The sequence below is a fragment of the Solenopsis invicta genome, chromosome 2 (genome assembly GCF_016802725.1).
Source record: "Solenopsis invicta isolate M01_SB chromosome 2, UNIL_Sinv_3.0, whole genome shotgun sequence".
Lineage (NCBI taxonomy): Eukaryota > Metazoa > Arthropoda > Insecta > Hymenoptera > Formicidae > Solenopsis > Solenopsis invicta.
In genome coordinates, this window is record NC_052665.1 from 355,785 (window position 1) to 372,085 (window position 16,301).

A 16,301-nucleotide genomic window follows, 5' to 3' on the forward strand; every position below is an offset into this window, starting at 1 on the left:
TAGTGCGAGTATCTGATGAAGTATATCAGATTCTTCATAGCGCAGAATTAATTCTAATGGCTTCTCAGAATGTATTTAAAGATTTAGAAGAGTCACTAAAAAATATTTTGGAATGTCATTTAATAAAAGAATTATCTTCATTTCCATTATCTACATGTCACGACCAAAGACAAATATTAATTTCAAGATTTCTTAATATGCGATTACATCAATTATCACATTGTCAAGAAAGTAATAGGAATACTGCTTTCGCTAGTAAGAGCATGGGTTCAAGATTACTTGCTGACTCTTTTAACCCACACCACAAATAGCTTTAACGTAAAGCGCAAATTTTTTATTTCAAATAGATATATTCTTTCACAATTGTGATATTTTATAAGTTTGATTTCTTTAAAGATTATTTTATACATTGTTAACTAGATTCTATATAGTAATTAAGGCTGATAGTTATATATTTGACAATAAGTAAACATTATCAAAGCGATATTCAAAAAGGCAAAGCAATTTTTATATTGTTCTTCACAGATCTGTGATATTTACAAGATTTTACATTACATTTTTAGTTTATTTTATAAAACGTTAATATTTTGCATTGCAAATTACATACTGATAGTTATATACTTTAACAATTAATAAATAAAATACTTCTGATGTGATAAGTATTTAAAAAACATTTTTATGTAAAAAAGCAATTTTTTTAAATGAATTGTTCTTTATTGTATTGTTCTCCATAATTCTATTTCTCGAATTTCAGTTTTTTCTTTTAATTTTTTTTTTTTATGTTAACTACGTTCCATGTAAGACTGCTAATCATAGTTACATAACAATAGTTTAACACTAATATAGAAATGTGAAAAAAAAATAAATAAATATTTTTCTATTACATATTGTTTTTATACTTTATTATTTGTATATCAAAATTTAAAGTTAAATTTGAAATTTTATATATTTGTCCGAAAATCATAATATAAAATTTTGTTAACAATATTAAACACATACAGTTCATTCTATTTTTAAGATATAGATAAAAATATTTTCAGGGTTTCTGTAACTTCAGTAATGAATAAACAGTTTCTTTTTCATTTTAAATTCTAGTAATAATCATGATGACAGCTCTATATTGATCATTTTTTTAATTTATCCTGAATTTTCGTAAGAGACAATGTTGACAGTAGTCGCACCTCATGGCTACGCGAGTTTAAATTACGTGCGAAAAACTCTAGCCAATCAGAGAAATATTACGATCACGTGACTGTTGGCGCATCTCTGTTTACTATAGGGTCTCTAGCTGCAGCTATTAGTAATTCTCTTGCATGTAAATACAATTTTCGAGGCGATGGCAATTAAAAGAGACCTTTTTGCAAATGACTGTTGTGGGAAGTGATTATAAGTGAATACATATTACTTTATAAATTTTATTTGTATTTTTTATAATAGTAGGAAAATACTTTGCCTTCAAATATTTCTTATTTGTGTCTAATAATTTTACACAAAACATTTTATTTCTAGGCGCAATTCATAACAAGAGACCTAATATATTTGTTACGGATTTATCATTATACATGGTTAAAGAATGCTCTATATCAAAAACAAGATGATGAAAGTTTTGGAAGACGTGATAAAAAGTTCAAAGAAACAGATAAGCATTTCTAATTATATTTTGTTTGGCAAATACTCATATGCATTTATATTTTCACTCAACATTTTATTCACATATTAAAGTAATATATTATAGTAATAAATAGCATTTCAATATTACTCAAGTTCACGTTAATATTACCTGTTATAATCTCATCTCGAGATATTCCCAGTAAGAAATAATGACAAAATCGACGTCAATTCGACATTGATTCGACATCAAAATCATCAAAATGATATTATTTCGATGTCGATTTGATAGGTCATTTCTCGCTGGAAATTAGTATTAATTCGACATCAAATCGACATCAAATCGACTTGTCGATGACTGGTCGAAATTTAAGCCCATTTTTAAGTCGAATCGACTACACATTTCGACCGTCGATCGACCAGTGTTATCGACGTCGAATCGACGTCGATTTGACTGATCATTTCTGGCTGGGGTCCATTCTTTTAGCTGAACAAACTGCACTACACTGTACTAGTAGCACTATAATTGATCTCACGCCTTTCAAGATGAATGCGTACAATTGTCCACAGCGGCCTTGATTTCATAAAAAAAACAGATTACTCAAAGATTATTTAATTAAATTTAATAAACAAAAAATCAAAAAACACACGAAATAACGTACTTTTGTTAGATATAACAAGATTAAATGAATAAATTAAAAATATGGACTTATTGCCTTATTTTCTGAACACCAAAATTGCAACAAAAACCATAATTTTACTTTTTCTTATTTTTCTAATTAACTACGCTTTTAAACAATATAACCTATGATTATACAGGATGTTCATTAATGGTTGTACCCACTTTTTACCATAGGAGCATAATTTACCGACGGATATGTATTTCTAACATATTATTATATTAGAAATAATGCATGCTTCTATAATAAAACGTGAGGACAACCATTAATGAACACTCTGTATATTTAAAAAATACCTTCAGCCTACAAATATCATCGTGAGATAATCTCTATTCATCAAGAAGATACCAAACCAGGAAGCGTACAATTACGCAGTGCGTACAATAATCCTACTTTCCCATATATTACGTATTAAATATGTATCTAATAATAAATATCTAGTATGTATTGAATATGTAAATTATGTATTTTATATTAGTATTTTTAATATTCCTACTAAATTCTTAATAATTTTTTTATTTGTTATTTGAGAAACTAAAGTAAAATATAAAGTTGATGCTAATAAAAATGCTTTATATCATTGATATATTTTTAAATATTGACACGTATAAAATTTTTAAAATAAATAAATAAAAGCACTTTTATTATTTTAAGCTTTTGTAATTTAATAATTTAGTAATAGTAAATATATTAGAATTGATACATATCACGTCTGTTCTTCGTATCCGTAAATTTTGGGATATACACAGAATAATTATTAATAGTTGTACCCACTTTTTACCACAGAAGCATAATTTACCGACGCATTTGTAATTTTTAATATAATATTATTAATATTATTATTATTACATATACATATATATATATATATATATATAATAATAATATTATATTAGAAATTACAAATGCGTCGGTAAATCATGCTTGTATGGTGAAAAGTGGGTAAAGTGCGTTGCAATAATTCATGCGGGTAAAACAGATAAACTTACCGACTTACAGATTAACTTACCGACGCTGAGTTGATAACGCTCCACGAGCACGCTTATTTCGACGAAACATGAATATAATAATATTTGGCTCTCTTACTAGTATGAGAAAAGAATATCAACATTGAAATTTCTTTTTTATACTAGTAAGAGAGTCAAATTATTATTCATGTTCCGTCCAAATGAACGCGGGCGCAGAGCGTTATCGGCTCAGCGTCGGTAAGGCCATTTGTAAGTCGGTAAATCTATCTGTTTTACCCGCATGAATTATTGCACTGCATTGTATGTATGTATAATGCGGTGCAATAGTTCGAAAGGTCATAATAAATGACTGACTTACCAACACCACAATCTAGCATACGTTGTATATGTTAGACTGTGGCGTCGGTAAGTCAGCCATCTACTATGACTCTTCAAATCATTGCACCGCAGTGTACATATCATTAGTAATCACTCTGTATATAAGATAAATTTCAATAATTATGCCAACATTTACAATAAGAGATAACTTACCGACTGCCAACGTTTACTATGAGATGATTTACCTTTTGTCAACATTTACTATGAGAAATGATTTATAATATATAATCAATAATAAATTCTCTCTATAGATGGCAGCTGTCGACCGCGCGTACACACAGACCTGCAAAGGAAAAAGAGAAATCAAACTTGGGAAAAAAATAATCCGGAAAAGTGACTGAATTAAATATTAAAGAGAAGCCAAGAGTGGTCACGCCCATTTAGCTAGGACCATGGATGAAGAAACTAACTGGATAAAGAGTTTCTCAGAAGAGATGTCTTCGTATATGATCGGTTTTACGTGAATATTTTATAAATATTTTATACAGCACTGATTGTTACAAAACATTTTCAGAAAAATTTTACGTTTTATGTGCAACACTTCCCAAGTAGCACATATACGTTTCAAAAACGTTTTATACCAATAAATGTTTTTCCGAAACGTTTTATTACCGATTTTTAGAAACGTTTCTCGTGCGTTAAAATGTCCACTCAGTTAAACGTTAACTGAAACGTTTCTTTTCCGATAAAATAACGTTTAAGAAACCATTATAAAAACGTTTTTTTTACAAATAAAGAAATTTTAAAATTTCAACTTTTTTAAAATTTCTAATTAATTTTCAAAAACAGTTTTTTTAACGTTAAATAAAATAGAAATGTTATTTAAAGTAAAAAAAATTGGGAATCTTTCTCAAGAATTTTTTTGAATTTTTAAGCGCCCACCCATCCAAGTCGTAATCTCGCCCAACGTTGCTTAACCTGTTAGATTGCTGCGAACTGATGAATGGTGATGATCTGTGAACACTTTGTGTTGACACATGTATATCGAGTTAATATATGTTTTTGAAAAAATGAAACATATAATTAAAGCATATTATTTATATGAACATATAAAATTATACTCTTTTACGATTACAACTTGAATGAATGACCGCTTGAAAATTTCCGAAAAAAATTCTTGAGAAAGATTCTCGATTTTTTTACTTTAAAAAACATTTCTATTTTATTTAATGTTAAGAAAACTGTTTTTTTAAGGTATTACTTTTTTACAGTATTTACACAAGAAACGTAAAAAATACGTTTCTTAAACTATGGTTTCAAAAACGTTTCTGTTTAAACGGTTTTTAATGGTTCTTTACGGTTATGAAATTATGGATACGTTTTAAAAACGTATTTGAAACCATTATGTGCTACGTGGATTCTGAATAGCAATTCAAATAAAACAAGACGAGCTCAAGAGCCGTGCTGGATGATGTGCGCCAAAAACAAACAAATGCCAAATAAATGTAAACGTTTCGACCTTTAATCAACGGTTTTTCTTAAGTACAAGACTTAGAATTAAATGTGAAATTGCCGACATCCGCTTACAAAAATCGTGATATATCGGAAACACCATAGTCTAAATGATAATCTCGAAGACCGTGAATAGATATCGTTTTCGGAACATGATCTGGTAAAAACAAAATGAAAAGCAACATAAAGACAATATGTAAAAATAAAAAAGGGACAACTACCAATAATTTAAATATAAACATAACATTTGTAAGGCAATAATATTTTATTTTACTGCACAAAATAAAAATTTAAAGTTTAATCTTTATTTGGATAATATTCATTGGGACAGCATTAATATTTCTTTCAACAAACCAAAATAAACTTTAAAAAAAAACATAAAGTTAAAGCACTACAACAATAATATTTGTTAATTTAATGTATTGTACAGTACTTAATTTATTTATATATTATAGTTTAATTTATATAAAACACATTTGTAAAAAATAACGGACTTCGAAAATTTTAGCTCATGCAGACGACGGAAGTAACAAAGCAAATTTTAAGAGGCCGAAAAATTTAAAATTTTACTGCATATTACAGATTTTAGAAATGTTTCTATTACAAAATTTTATATATGGGGCATTCCACGTGAAAGGAGTCTATCTAAAAATAAACTGTTTGGGATTTTTTTAATGATAATGAAAACATGTTAGTGGACGTATTGTATAAGGTTAATGATAAAAAAAGTAAGCATTATATGTCTTGTATCAAAGATATTGAAGGCTATCGTTTAAATTAAAAAAAATTTTTTCTTTTTTTAACATTTGTAAAATTAAAAAATTTTTAGATACATAATTTTTTTAAGATTTTTTCCGTACTTTCAGATAAAAATATTAATTCTAGTAACAACAATTTAATAGTATCAAAAAAATTAATTTTTTAGTTTTAAATAAAAAAATAAACAATTTTATCCATTTTTCAAAATCTGCAAAAATTTTCAAAAATACTTTAATACATGTAGAATATCGGAACATAAAGCAAATTTTGGGATCGTAATGAGATCTTCTCGAAAACAAATACTTTTTCCAATAAAAAATTATAATTTCAGCCAAAAGCTAGATAATATCAATTTTTATTGGCCAATTATTTAGTATTACGTAAATAACATATTTCTAACAAATAACAATAAAAAAAAATAGTTGTAACGTCTGCATTATATATTATTTAGATTTATTTATGTTTTTTTTATTTTTGGAAAAAAGTCTTGTTTCTTATTAAAACTGTATTTTTTTAAATTAATTGATTTTTTCTTGCAGAAATAATTTCATGATATTTTAATGTACCAGGAATTGTTTTTGCTAATGTAAATCTTGGTTCCAAAATCTTACTTTATTTGTCGTGATTTGTCTTCGAACTAAATAAAATTGTTGTCTCTTTCATATCATTTTTAGCTAACGTGTACAATACCTCAGTGTTGAAGATTACAATTTCTTGCTAAGTAACTTTTCTTACTAATCATTTAAAATTTCCACCAATACCATCACAGAGGCCTTTTCCATGTGCTGTAGTAAAGAAGAACCATTCAGCCGTGATATCAAAACATCTCGCGCATAGTAAAGCAAATTATAATTCTTAAATTATAATTACTAAATTAGAATTTACTTTACCATGTGCGTGATTTTTTTCGTATCACGGCCAAATGGCACTTCTTTTTGTTACAGCACATAGAAAAGGTCTCTGTGATGGTATTGGTGGAAATTTTAAATGATTAGTAAGAAAAGCTACTTAGCAAGAAAGTGTAATTCTCAACACTGAGGTATTGTACACGTTAGCTAAAAATGATATGAAAGAGACAACAATTTTATTTAGTTTGAAGACAAATCATGACAAATTAAGTAAGTTTTTGAAACCAACATTTACATTAGCGAAAACGATTCTGGGTACATTAAAATATCATGCGATTATTCCTGCAAGAAAAGATCAATTAATTTTAAAAAATTCAGTGTTGATAAGGGACAAAACTTTTTTCTAAAAAAAAAAAAATAAATAAGCCTAAATAATATATAATGCAGACGTCACAACTATTTTTTATTTTATAATTATTTGTTAGAAATGTTATTTACGTAGTATTAAATAATTGACCAATAAAAATTAATATTGTCTAGCTTTTGGCTGAAATTATAATTTTGTATTGGAAAAAATATTTGTTTTCAAGAGGATCCCATCGCGATTCTAAAATTTGTTTTATGTTGCGATATTCTACATGTATTAAAGTATTTTTGAAAATTTTTGCAGATTTTTGAAAATGGATAAAATTGTTCATTTTTTTTATTTAAACTAAAAAATTACTTTTTTGATACTATTAAATTGTTGTCACTAGAATTAATATTTTTATCTGAAAGTAGGAAAAAAATCTTAAAAAAATCATGTATCTAAAAATTTTTTAATTTTAACTACAAATGTTAAAAAAAAAAATTTTTTTTTAATTTAAACGATAGCCTTCAATATCTTTGATGCAAGGCAAATAATGCTTACTTTTTTTACCATTAACCTTGTACAATACGTCCACTAACATATTTTCATTATCATTTTAAAAATCCCAAACAGTTTATTTTTAAGTGGATTCCTTTCACGTGGAATGCCCCATATTTTGCAGAGTTCTTTTGAAAATTGTATATAAAATGTAAAACCTTTCTGAAAAATTTCCACAACAATTGATGCTATATGGGATATTTATAAAATAACATTTATAAATATTATTTATAAAATAGTATTTTTGCATTCTACAGTAGTCTCAGAATTCTATATCCAATTATCTCTTTACGTGGTGGATATTATGTTCTACATAAGAAAAAATAATTTAAGAAAAATGATGTTATTTGAAAAAAATGCATTAAAAAAATGTGTTTTTATGAAAATAAAAAAACACAAAAATGAACCGTGTGAGAAGAGAGTTGAATATGTTAACTAATTGTAAGTATGCAGATCTTCTATAAAATTATATACGTTGTTTAATTTATTTGATGCGATTCACTTGACGCTGCAAATGCTTTGAAATGTTTAATTGATTAAAATCCAGATAAAAAAATTTACAAATTAATCTATCAAAAAATGTTTAGAATCTATTAGCATCAAGTGAATTATACATATAATTTTTAACCTGCCTGTATATCACGCTTGAACTTTCAGTACACGCGATATTTTCTTTTATAATCTTTAATTTTTTGTAATTATTGCAATATTTAATTTTAACTTTAATTTTAATATAATTTATTGTTTATTGTTGATATTTAGAAAAAAAAACTTCATATTAAAATTAAAATTAAATATTGCAATAATTATAAAAAATACTAAATATAATAATATATTTAGTATTTGAAAACAACATATCACTCGCGTTAAAGAAATGGATCGACACGAACTATAAAATCATAAAAACTACGATACAATTACAATTTTTGAAACACTGTAAGACAAACAACGTACACTGGACATATCTGTCTAGTACATGTCAAAAGAAATTTAATTTTAATCATCACAGAAGCACCCACAAATTTGATAACAATTTGCTACACAATGTAAGAAAAGGGATCCTGAACATTGAAATTTACGGATTATATAGACGTATTTTCTTTTTGAATAAAGAACAAAATTCTCTTACATTTTCTCTTGAAAATAATTTACCGCCATACATTTGAAACAAAATTAACGGATATACCACACAACATCCTTTAACAATTTTTATGACATACTTCAAATCGTCCACGTTAATAAATTTGACAACCTACTCTAAAAAATCTACTCCAAAATAATGAACAACATTAAAAAAATAAAACCGGTTAATTACCTTTGCCATATAATCGCCAACAAACCAACAAACAGAAATGATTCTTCAAAAACACAATCAACAATAGATAGCTGCAAAATTATTAACATCACCATAGAATCAAAAAAATTTCTCGTACCATCAAAAGAACCCCTTTCAACAACTAATGATAAATAGTTTTTAAGTCTAACAAAACAATTTACCACCTTGATCAAAAGTTCCCAGAATTACCACTAGGCGATACTCTGAGTCAGTTGATTTGAGTTCTGTTTTTTCGATTAAGTTGCCACATCTATCATTGACATTTCCATCAAATTTCATTGCCATAGCTTGACATTTGTAAAAGTTACGTCGTCTTGAATACATCTACCTCTGCGCGTGTTTTCGATTTTTTACAGTTTTAAAAATGGAGTTGAATTTGCAACAACGAATTTGTATTAAATTTTGCAATAAAAATGGATTCAATGGTGCGAAAACCTTGGAAATCTTGGGAAATTGTTTCGATAATGATACTCTAAAGAAAACAATCGTTTACGAGTGGCATGAACGCTTCAAAAATGGTCGTAAGTCTGTCGAGGATGACAAACGCAGTGGCAGACCGTCGACATTGAAAACTGACAAAAACATCAATAAAGTGAAAGAAATGTTGATAAATAACCGCAAATTAACCATCAGAGAGCTGACAAAGGACTTAAACATTGCTTATGAATCCGTTTAGGATGGTTAGTGATTTGGGTTTGCGCCGTGTTGTTGAAAAATTGGTTCCGAAAAATCTGAATTTCATGCAAAAAAGGAACCGCGTTGATATCGCCAAAGACATGATTTTCAAGACTGAATCCGACTCAACATTCATCAAACGCATCATTACTGAAGACGAAACGTGAGTTTGTGAGTATGACACGCAATCTAGACATCAGGCGAGTGAATGGAGAGCTCCAAATGAGCCAAGACCAAAAAACCACGTCGTTTTTAGTTGAAAAAAAAGCGATGCTTACGTTTTTCATGGATTACAACGGTATTATACATCACGAATTTTTGCCAAAAGGTCATACAATTAATAAGGAGTATTAGTTGGGCGTTATGAGACGTTTACGTGAAGCAATTCGCGAAAAAAGAAAGAATTTGTGGGCAAACAAGTCGTAGATTTTGCACTATGATAACGCACCGTTGCACAGTGTCACTATTATCCGTGAATTTTTGACCAAAAACGAAACAAATGCCATCCAACAGTCATCGAATTCACCTGATATGGCTGCCTGCAATTTTTTTCTGTTCAATTGAGTCAACAAACCACTATGAGGAACGCGTTTTAACAGCCGAAAGGAGGTTATGGAAAAATCAAAGACGGCTCTGATGGCTATACCGACAATAGAGTTTCGAGAGCTGGGTCAAATGCTGACATAAGTGCGTTGCAATCGATGGGGAGTACTTGGAAGAGGACAATATCACTTCTGATGAATAAATTTGTATTTTGAATTTTCTAAATGAATTCCGGGAACTTTTTGATGAAGGTGGTATACCGAAGCCTGCGTCAAATTTGATACAATATATTGGCCAGTAAATTACACTGCTTCTTTTGAATTATACTGCTTTCCATGTCTTTTATATTATAAATTTATATAGAGTTTTGTCTTCCTATTAACCAAAATAAAAAAGAAGTAGTACATGAATTTATAATTTAAAAGACGTAAAAAGCAGTATAATTCAAAAGAAATTAATAAAGAGATAAATATCCGTAACATAGTCATCCCATAATTATATAAATATTTAGACAGCTATACAAGCAAAGATTCAACAAACGCGAAACTAATTTCGATGTTCAAATTAACTTCACAATTTTGTTAAAACAACCCGAATATTTTGTTTACTCGAGTAAACAAGGGAAACGTGATAATAGCATTAGATAGAGAGAGCTATATCGAGAAGATGGAGGTAGCATTAAATAACATCTCTACATATAGTAAAGTAAAAAATAGTCCAAGTTTAAAATTAGAAAGAAACTTAAATAAGATAATAAAAAATTGACTTCAAAAAGTCTATGTCGATAAACGCAAATTTCACATATTAAAAACAAGCGGGTGTTTTTTACTAAAGCCATACGACCTGCTTAAGACTATCAAAGAGGGAGAGGGAATGAGAGAGAGAGAGAGAGAGAGAGAGGGAAAGAGAGAGAGAGAGACAGACAGAGACAGACAGACAGACAGAGAGAGAGAGAGAGAGAGAGAGAATGAATGAATAAATGAATGAATGAATAAGCATTTATTTTGTCCTAGGGCAAGCCCTCTAAGAACACTCAAAAGTATAGTAAAACGTAGAGAATAACAATATCACTTACAAACTAAGATCAAACGAAGTTGCAGAAGAATAGTAAGCAACAAAAGAAGAAAGTAAACTATAATAACAAAACAAAAGCAAAAACAAAAAGAAATAAAATAACGTAATAGTAATAGTAATATTAGCAGTGAATAACGTTGAAAAACGCTATGTGCGAGCCGGGGGGGGAGAGGCATCGCAGCATGGCCGCGACTCAGCGGCTCATCAAATAGCTGAAGAGCGAGCGCTTAAAGGCGCTAGTTGAGGCGGCCTCCTTGATGGCAGGAGGGAGATTATTCCATAGGGAGCGCGCAGTCGCATGAAAGGAACGTTGGTGCAGGCAGAAAGGGACGGCGAGATCGAGGGAGAAGGAGGGGGACCAGCGCAGGTGTGAGAGAGGACGGTGCAGAGGATGGAAGTTTTCAGAGAGATAGGGGGGAGACGAATTAAGAATAATAGAAAATAGGAGGCAACATGTGAAGTACTCTCTCCTGTCGTCAGAGCTGAGCCACCCCAGCCTCTCGTAGTACCCCGACATTTGCTCATCCTTGCGAAGATTGTAAATGAACCGCACGCATGAGTTCATTAAGCGTCTTAGCTTCAATTTTTGTTGCCCAGTCAAATCAGTAAAGAGGGCCGCACAGTAATCAAAGACGGAGAAGATGAGAGCCGTGACGAGCTGAGTACGGAGGCGCAAGGAGAGGCAGTTGGAGAAAGCCTTTAGCCGCCAAAGGATTCCGTTGACGCGGCTCGAAGTGCCACGTACTTGCTCCGACCAACTGAGAGAGCTGGATAGGCAGATACCGAGGTTTGTAACCTTGTCGGTTGATTCTATTAATGCACTGTTGAAGTGTAGTTGGATGCGAGAGGAGGGAATGCTGTTAATGAATTTAGAAAATTCCATAAGCATGGATTTAGTTTTGCGAGCGTTAAGGACGAGGGAGTTGTTCTGAGCCCAGGACTCGATTGCAGCAATATCCACTCTGACCTTAGCGAGAGCGGCGTCGATGTCAGCAGGTGGAAAGTGAATGTAAATTTGCAGGTCATCCGCGTACAAGATGTGGTTGCAATGACTTAGGACGGAGAGAAAGAGAGAGAGAGAGAGAGAGAGAGAGAGAGAGATTGTCTTACATTGAAAAAAACACAAAAATCCAGATAGACAAATTTGTGTCCGCAGTAGAATTTGTTATGTCATCTACATATTTTTCATTTAACAACACAATTTACAAACAAACACATGGCACATCTATGGAATTGTCACTATCCCCGATCATTACAAACATTGTCATGCAAGATTTAAAATCCCATAAAATGAATTTTTGGAAGGGAAAACCTCAAATAAAATCGATTTTTTTTCACGTTTCCTATTTCTTGCTTAAATTGTTAGGAAATCATCTCAAAAATATAGAAAACAACATTAGAAAGTTATAAGAGACTTTCTTTTAAAGAAATTGTTTAATTTTAAAGAAAGGTGAGTCGGTCTCAGCGGCCAAAGCGCGTAGGTATATAACCATCTGCCGACAAAAGAAACCCGTACTGCTTGTAAAGAAAAAAAATTGCGCAATTTCAGGAATTTCAGGAAGAGGAAGACCTACTATATGGCCCTGGATTTGCTAATTGATTAAAAATCGAAATTTTAAATCAATAACAATTTTTTATAATTTTTTCTTTACAAAAAATTTAAACGTTTTTTTCTCAAAACGCTAAATTTTATGCACCGTGCAATGTAACACAAAAACTACTTAACCGATCATTTTCAAGTTTTACATAAATATTAATAAATTTATAATAATATTTATAATAAATTTATAATAATATTTATAATAAATTTATAATATTTATCATAAATATTTTTCATAAAAATATTTTATACAAATTTTATGTACATGACGAAAATAATTATAAAAATCTTTATCCAAAATGTTATTAAAATATTTAGAAAATATTTTCTAAATATTTTATGCTAAATAAAAAATAAATATTGACTAAAATATTTTATAAAATATTTCAGTAAATATTTATAATAAATAAAAACAAACATTTATAGTAATAATATATATTTTTTTCGTGTTTAATTTAATTATTGCATTATATTAACTTATTGATACATTCTTATTTAAACGAATAACAATAGTTTTAGATGTTATTTCGCATTTAAGAAAATAGCAAAAAACTATAATTTTATATATGTTTATATAAATAATATGCTTTAATTACACATTTCATTTTTTCGATAACGTAGATTGACCTGATCTACCAGTTATATACGCATATCAGCACAAAGTGTTCACAAGTCATCACGAGAGATTAGTTTGCAATATAGACTTAGGAAATTGTTCGCAACGATCGCAGAGATTAAGCAACGTTCACCGGAGTCGCGACTTGGATGGGTGAATCCGCTTGGAAATTTCCGAAAAAGAATTTCTAAGAATAAAATTTTTTTTTTAATATTATAAAATATTGTTTTGCTCATTGGGATTATGTGGTGTAATATAATATTTATGCGGATTTCAAACATTTTTGAAATAATTATTAAAAATTTATCATAAATATTTTTGAAACGTTTATGATAAATATTTATGATTTTTCGAATCTAGAACCATAAAAACGTTTATTAAATGTTTATGACAAATGTTTATAAAATATTAAAATAAATATAAATATTTAGTAAATATTTTATAAATATTTTGTGCTATCTGGATCTGTAATCTCAGAACATATTATAGATTACAATCATTCACTAGATTGGAACAATACATCACAATTTTAAACACAGATCCAAAATATTATAAAAGATTAATATCCGAAATAATACATATAAAGGAGCAGAGCAACGGACTCAATTTACAAAAAGACATAGAGCTTTTACACGAATCTTATTTTGATTTGCTTGACCAGTAAGGTCGGCCGGTAAGGAATAGAAACATAACATAAAGTGTAGAGACAATAAATGATTTATATCAGCTCCACGTTCTCCTTGACTACCTTTTCATACTCACTCATGTATTTAGCGCCGCACAAAACAGACATACAACTGAGCGCAGTACTTTTATCTATATGGTACATTATTCGTAAGTGTTTAAGTTATTTGTGTCAGTCCATTAAAGAAAAAATTGGATCCATGCAAAAAATTTTTATTGTTATTTATTAAGTTAATAGTATTCATTTAAATTATTTTTAATCAATTAAATTAGTATTAATCTTAAACTATGGTTATTTAGTTACTTCCAGCTCATTGTATAACGGACATATGTAGAAATTGAAAAATATGACAAGCAAAACAATTTTGACAAAAGAAATATAAATTAACGCGGCTAAAGAAGGACAAGTACGTCCAAAACGATCTGTGAATATTATATTGACTGTAGGAAGAAAATAAATTATAATTCATACAATTAAAAAAATAGCTCGTTTACGGCCTTAAATTACTCATTGTTATAAGGGAGACCAGGGCAAGTCAGAAGACTTTTTTTCTTTTGCGTCTCCTAAGTCCTGTATTCATTAAAAAAAAATAGGTGGACGGTTTGAAAGGTTGAACCTTTTCCTTCACAATGCTGTTATAGATAGAACACGGAAATGTACTTGCTTTGAAGTATATATAAAAGGGTCGATCAATGCCAAATATTTTGAATAGCCTCAAGCCCGGGGTAATTCAAAGCTAGTCCAAAAATATTCTAAAATTTATGTTTTAAGATAAAAAAAATGTACAAAAGCTATTGTTAAGATTTTGTTTTTTTTTCAGAAAAGAATTGTATAGTATTATGAAATGTTACATACAATAGAAGAATATAAACGCACAATAAAAAAATTTTATTGCTTTAGCGTTTTCGAAACAAGTCAGGGACTATTCGTATTTTGTATAATTACATCTATTAAATATTAAATTGTGTATTTGGTACATAGTACATAAATATGAAAGAAAAAACTTGTCCAAACGACGATTCGACGTTTGGTGTTTCGAATAACCCACATATCAACTGTGCGCATTATTACGTATGATCAACAAAAAATAGACATCACACAGCAAAAAGTAAACACAAAATGTTTCAAATACATTCAACTGGACACGATACATTCAAAGTTTTCAAAAAGAATCGTATTTGTCTTACTTAAATTGCAAAGGAATGCTGACTATCAGAAATTACTACAGACCGCTCAGACTTCAACCATTTGTGAACTTAATCCGATTTGATACTGGAGACAATTTTTGAACTGCTAACCGACGTGTACTCGACGAGAGAGCTCGTAACAAAGTAATCGTCACTTCCAATCCTCCTGTAGTAAGCTTAGCTGTTTCGCAGATAATAATATTTTCAAAGTCAGTCGACAGCTAATAGCGACTCGCGATCAAGATGTTTGTTACGTTTCGGCACCTCCGCAGGATCAAAAAAACTAAAGAAAAATAAATCTTTTGTGTGCCGAGTAACGGTTATGCTCTCGAGAATGTTCGCAAATCGAATTAAGAAAACTAAACTGAAATATGTACAAATTATAATTATCGCTTTCTCGAACAGATTTCATAATAATTTCGGAGAATAATATTGTCAATTACATTTGATTAAGTGATTAACTCCTCAATCGTTATGCATTTTACTTTTAACTTTGCGTTTATGCATTTTTCGCATTTTGAGTAATAAATATATTTATTTTTTATTATTTTAGAAAAACAAATGGAAATGAGTATTACAAATTGCAATTTTACATAAAAATAAAGGCAAACAAAAAAAAGAAATAACTAATAAATCGATATAAAAATTGTGCTCGAATTTTGCACACAGCTACTTTAACAGAAAACACAGCAATAACAGAAAAATCTGTGAAATTTTTATATTTTTGCTAATGCTTTAGGATGATACACACTCTTAATTACATTTTGTTTTTAGAACGTAACAGATAGATCGGTTATTGTTTTTCTAATGCCAAAATAGGCATACTAATATTATAAATAAATATTTACGGTAATTAATATTATACGTAAATACTCGTAAAATATAATTAAAAATATATGTAATTTAAAAATATGTATAATTATTACTTTTTTGGATTATTTGCATAACGTATTTTCGACCGAGCAAATACATTAATACGTATTTT